This window comes from Capsicum annuum, chromosome 3, assembly GCF_002878395.1.
Source record: "Capsicum annuum cultivar UCD-10X-F1 chromosome 3, UCD10Xv1.1, whole genome shotgun sequence".
NCBI lineage: Eukaryota > Viridiplantae > Streptophyta > Magnoliopsida > Solanales > Solanaceae > Capsicum > Capsicum annuum.
In genome coordinates this window covers 239174482-239181549 of record NC_061113.1, presented here as the reverse complement: position 1 = coordinate 239181549, position 7068 = coordinate 239174482, and positions in this window count along the sequence as shown.

The window sequence follows — 7068 nt, the reverse complement described above, 5'->3', positions numbered from 1 at the left end:
ATATAAGCCATGTAATAGGGCTAGTCTTGCTTTAGTTCATTGCTATTATTCAAGAAACAAAAGACTTGTAAATTTTTTACTTTTCTTTCTCATTTGGAGAGGCCAAAACCGAATTCTCACTAGTAGAGTGATACTAGTATTGTATCTTGGCTAAAAACTAGGTTCTTGGGGTTCTTTGAGTTCCTCTTGGTCCAAGTAAGAACTTGGTATTGATATTTATTAGTCTTAGGGTCCTGGGTTCTTAGATTAATGAATATTGTGTGTCAAGTTTCTATCTCTTTCTTTGTAAATCTTGTTAACATTGTGTTGTTGAATATAAAAGTCTAGTGAAGCCGTGTGGGCTTTTTCGATTCACTAGCAATATTGTCTTTGTTGTTCTTGTTGTTAAACTCACTTTTCTAGTTCAAACAAGTGTTGCAAGCCTAGTGAAGCGGTGTGTGGCCATTTTCGATTCACTAGCACTTTGTTGTTCATGTTGTTGTTCTTGTGTTGATTGGAATCTCTGGTTGGAATCTCTTGATACATACTTAGTATTGTATAATCTGCCTCCTGAAAGTCAGGGTGACCCAATACCCCAGCATGTACGGAATGAGTTATGGACAAAATCTCCGGGTCCTGCAAATAGAGGCCATTTTTACGGATGTCACACTGAATATTTTGGTGATAATATTAGGTGTTCATCCGGCCCTGCATACTCTGGCTCTTCGGTTGATGCGGAAACCATTGTAAGACTACAAAATACGATTTCTCAACTCACTGAAGAGCTTGCTGAACAGAGACAGAGGTATGTTGAACAGAGTGCGAGGCAGAAGAAAACGGAGGAGGCAACAGCATCACAAATCAGGATGCTGCAGCAGCAGTTCAGTTCTTTCATTCAGACTGGGGGGGTTATTCCTCCATGTCCTGGTGATGCAGTTCGGGCGGCAAAAGGTCTAGGCCCCCTGGATGATTTTAGCAAGGATGATGATATGGAAGATGAGGACGAATTCGATGATGATGACTGTTAGTTTTTTTATTTTTGTATGTCTTGTAATTTAAATTTAGACATTTTGTTGTTTGAAACTAATGTTGTAGTATTTTCGTACTCACCTTTGTTGGACATTTTGTATGTGTTGTACACATTTGAAAATTTCCATTTGTTTTTGTTGTTGTTGTTGTTGTTGTATTTTCATTTTGGTTACTGTTGTATATTATTGTTGTGGTTCCATGAAGTATTTGGGTTTTCATTTTCATTTTATTTTTTTAAATTTCCAGAAAAACAGACCACATGTGGTCGGTTTTTCTATATTTTTTTTTTGCAAAAGACCGACCACAAGTGGTCGGTTTTTCTATTTTTTTGCATAAAATCGACCACTTGTGGTTGGTTTTTTATAAAATTAATTTATTAATTTAACTAAAAACCTACCACATGTGGTCGGTTTTTATTAAATTAATTCATTTTATAAAAAATCGACCACTTGTGGTTGATTTTTTTTCCTAAAATTATTTTTTCAATTTAAATAAAATAATAATGACTTTTAAAAATGAATATATATATTTTAAAAAAATGATCACTCGTGGTCAGTATTTAAAAAGCTACCGCTACTTCTCCGATCAAAAGTTTTGGTCGATTTTGTGGTCGAAAAATGGGTAAAACCGACCACAAGTTGTCGGTTTTTGTGGTCGATTTTTCTTTTTTTTTAGTAGTGTAATATGTTTTACTTCTCTATTATTACAACAATGACATTCAGTATTATAGCAATATACTGTATACTATTTGTAATATTATCCTTTATAACAATTATATAGTATTTCATAAGAAATATATTATGTATAAGATAAAATATCAAAATATTTATGGTAATCATCATTAATCTCATACACATAGTAAATTTTAAGTAGAAATATTGAAGAGATAGATGAAATGCCCTCCTACTCTGGACCTGGTCCCAAACAAACATATATAGCAAGAAACTAAATAGAATAGTACATAAAAGTAAATAGACAGTGAACATAACAAATTTTAGTGAAAACTCTTTGTTCAAGGGAGAAAAACCACGATCTGCCTCCAGGATTTCCAACAGCTCCACTAATATTCAAGCAACCTTGAATACATACTCCATGACATCAAGGATTAGACTTCTAATCCTTCTTCAACTTGTAATAACTCTATTACAATGAACTCGGTGTAATAACTCTATTGCACACTGACCCATCTAACTCTAACTGAATCACACAACTAACTCTAGCTTGTCAACTAACTCTAGATGAAATTTTTACAAGGAGAATCAAAAGAAGAGCACCTAATGATAATGAACTTGGAGTAGTAGGCAACGTTTACAGATTCAAAACAAAGACTCAAAATAACGATTGAGCAGGTCCCTTGTTGTTGGTAAGCCGCCTTTGAAATCGCCAAGCTTAAAGAGATTTGATGTATTGTGGAATATGGAAGCACTAGGTTTTCTTATTGTTGAAATGAGCATATATAAGAGACAAAAAAATCTAGGATGAATTTCATTGATTGAGACAAAAAGAGGACCTGTTTTTTCACCAACTTTTTTGCAGAGTAGTACTATGTCCAACAGTAGTGCTAACTAGTGATAATGTCGTGAATGTGGTCAACCAGGTCCCTAAGTAGTTGTAGCTTTTGTCATCACAAGATCTTCAAGAACCAAGTCTCAAAAGAATAATTTGTCAATCATCAAAACTAAGGACTTAACAAATACCTAATTAAAAGGAGTTTTTTTTTTTTTAATTCAGATAGTGCTATTAGTTATTTTATAACTTTTCGAAGAAAGGCTACTTATGTTTGTCTTATTTATATTCATGCTCTTTTTAATTTAGAAAAAGAATATTATTCCCTCCGTTTCGTTTTAGTTGACCATCTTTCTAAAAATATTTGTTTCAATTTAATTGTCCCTTTCTTGAAATAATCAAGATGATTTTTTTATGTTCTTCCAATACTACCCTCAACATTAAATGACTAAATAAAGTATATTTACTCAAATTTATATTTTCAAAGCACAATTAATCAGACTAATTTGGTAATAAACTCCTAATAAATATTTTTTTAAGGGGAGTGTCAAGTCAAAAAGGGCAAATTATTTTAAAACGGAGGGAGTAACAGGAATGAGAATTGAAAAATAAACATCAACTAATTCCTAATTGACTTATCTGTGCAAGAACGCCCATCGGATCCAACATGTCCACATATATATTACACAAGTTTGAACTTTTCATTAGCAACAATTCTCTTATTGGTTTCTCTATATTTTTTCTTGCCAAGGTTTTGGGTATTTTGGTAGCAAAATTACTTCGTCCAAGATATATGTTGTGGGTTATCTTCCAATGATCCAATCACTAAAACTTTGTGCATCTTTAACTAGGTTAACTATTTGTATAAGACTAAGCGATGTCCATCGAAAAATAAATCTTAGCCCTTTTTAGAATAATCCAATCTGCATGTTGGTAAGACCGTTCGTCCACTTGGAATCTTTCACAGTTGCACATCTTCTTCTTTTTTTAATTGCAAAAAGTATAATACTACTTAGCTTCGTCATGAATAAAAAAAGTTTAAAAAAAAAAAAAAAAATAGCTTCATCATTCACTGTATGCAAATATTCTCTTGAGGGTGTAACCTATGTAACAGAAATGATTTTAGAATTATAAAATTATATTGTACATATGATACAATATGTTATATACAATATTGATTTACATAAATAATGACAAATATATCGTTTATACAACCAGAATATATAAGATAAGCTTACAAATATATACTGTACATGGAGTCCGAATAAATAAGCATACAAATACATATAGTGCATGCATACAATGAGAGCAATATAAGCATAATGTATCATTATCAAGTCAAATATGATTCAAGTTTAAATGGCCAATTAAGACTATATAATTCCTCGTATTTGATTTTGTTTGACTAGTGACTCAAATCAAAACCAGTTTGCTTCAAAATCCAATCAACTAGTTCTCCATATGAAGCACACTATTTTAACACAATTTTCTCTATATTGTAGTCAACAACATTACAATTTTCTTCGTTCCCTTTCTTAAAATGTTGAGTCAACATAGTAATGCTTGACATTGTAATACTGTATATAGAATTAATTAAAACAAATACGTATCAAGTTATCAACTCATGTATCAGTTGTCTAACCTATATATGTAACAAGAACTGATTTGATTATTGTATCTGCGCACTCGAATTGCCAGTGAATATGCTTTATATCAATGATTCAGTGATGAAAATTGAGAGCAGTGTTGCATTTTAGAAGATTGAAGTCTTTTAAATTGTGATATTTGGCTGATTTATTGTGTTTGTTTTTTTCAATGAGATTGTGTAGCACGTTTTAAATCTCTCAATAGGAATTATTTTCGTTGTACTGTCTAAATACGATTATGGATATATCGAATATAGTTTACGAATGGTAAATAGCTAAAGTATAGCTACGAACAGTTAATAGAATCCAAAAATAATTGTTTAGTAGATGGAAATGTAGCCAAGTGGTATGAAAAATATACTGCAATTTAAATTTCTCAATTTGTTGGTTAATTAAGCTGTAAGGATTAAGGAAGATCAAGAGAGGAATTTTAGGGATACTACGAATAATGGCTATTAGAATGTAAACTCTGTATGCCTCAGCTACATCCCACCTTCTTAATTCCAGCCTATAATCACCTTAATAAAACATATGCATATTAGTAAAATCTTTGTCAACTCATATCATAATCAAGCACTCACTGTGATGGATCAAAGGAATTTATTTATATTTTCATATAGATATACGGATTAGTAGATGTTTGCCATAAAAATGATCATGTGGGTGCAAAACAACATGAAAAGCCTATTCTATACCCTCGAAAAAGGCTATTTTGAACAATACTCACTTTAGAATTAATTATCACCTGTTTAGAATTGACTTTGAAATCCAGGTTGATTCGTGTCCAACTTGAAGACCCTTTTTACTAGTTAAATTTTGATGTGATGAGAAAATTCCATGGAGGATTCTATAGGTTTTGACTAGCCTGATATCTTTCACCTGTCTTTTTTTTAATGGGCTGGAGTGACTATTCAAATCGAATTTTACGCTTGTAATAGAAATCAAAATAGTTGATTAAATACATATCCTTGATTTATAAATGATCATTGAACTTGTGTAAACATTTCACTAATGTAATGTACTAAAGTGGCAGCTCTACCTGACACCACTGAAACATTGCCATGAATTAGATCAAGGAATGTTAGTCATGCCAAATAGTCTTAGACCAAATATAATTAGAGGTCCTCACCTTTACATAGGCTATACCAAATATATTCATATATATAGGCTCTCACCTTCAAATAGGCTAGACCAAATATGTTCTTATTTATGCCCCCGCCAACTCTTTCGGCTAATAGTCCAATGGTTTCTATATTAATTAAACATCGTGTATAACCATATTAAGGCCAAATTTTGTCATAGATAGTGTGGCAATCATCATAATCAATTCACATGTTATAATTATCATTACTTGTTCAACACATAAAAGCTTAAGTAAAAAAAAACAACTCCAAATAAAGTCAAGAAAATATATATAATGACACAAATGCTCAACCAATAAACCACAACAATTTACCATCTCAATTATGTGTCATCTGTAAGGAAGAAAAAGCTCAACTCAACATACAAATGTCTCAAATATCCCACATCTGTATATCAAACATTTCGAATAACATCAAATAGATGAAACAAATCAAGAAGTACTTAAGATTCAGTTATAACATAATAATGATCTTCACAACAAATTCACACTAATTAGTTCATGTTTTAATTATGGAGAGCAAGTAAGTACCATTCAAGTTGTTAGGATATACTATTAACCATATAATTTGTGTTATAGTATTATATTTTTATCCTATGTAAAGACGATTTATTATATTAATAAAATCTTTATTTGAATAGATTATTGTATTGACATGTGTGTCCTTTACTTATATAGTAGACAATTTTGTGTATGGAGTATTTTAACTCATGCACGGAAGATTAAAATTTAAGGTTCTTATAAGTAATAAATTAATGTTCACAATCAAAGATGAGGTAGGACAAACATCTTGATGATTGTAGCACAAGATTAAATATAATTTGATCTTAATTATGGGAGTGGTAATATTCCAACTTCTTGTGCTAGTACATTTCGTATGTATTGAACGGAACAATTAGAGATATTCGTTTATGTTCTAAATATTAATAAACGATTTCTCTAGTCCATTACATGTACTTATACTCTTAATCTTGACATAATAATTATTATGATCTATGTGGTTTGTTTTGTCATTTTAATCTATTAAAAGGTGAGACTCTTTTGTGAGTCAACATATATTCCTAATAGGTTGGATGATGACAAATAACTTAGTGATATATTAATTAGTTGATAGAACCATGTCTCGAACTTGAGATAGAAGACACCTTTTATGGTTGCTTATAAGTTTTCATGTGAAAACCCTGTAGGTAGATTTTGTATCCATCATGTGAAATAAGTTAAGCATTATAAATAAAGGATTAAATTAATCAATGAGTTAACTTATTCAGAGAATTTAATTTAATTGATTGGTATCGGTAATTCTAACATGGGGAGTTAAATAAGATGTAATGATAGATTTTGAAATTAAATCGAGGAGTCCAATTACAGATTTTTAGTGGAATAATATGTAATTTATTGTGATATGTTAATTCATTCATTTACGAATTAATATCATAATTGAAGGCCTCTCTTAATAATTTTGCGGTCCCTGTTATACCTGATTAACTAATCAATTTTGGAAAAGAAAAAGAAACTTACTAGAAGAAGTAATATTATTCACTGGTCTTCTGGAAAGACAAAGATATCTTCTGACTTTAAATTAAAAATGCTCCTTTTAAGATTAAAAACGTTTTGGACAACTAAAGAGGCCTAAAACCTTTTGGATAGTGGAAAAGACTGAAAACGTTTTGGACAACTAAAAGGGTAAAAACATTTGCCTCTTGGCTTTCCCCTCTTTAAGTAAAAATAAGAATAAATACGGGTTTGGCTTAGAAGATTATTATCATT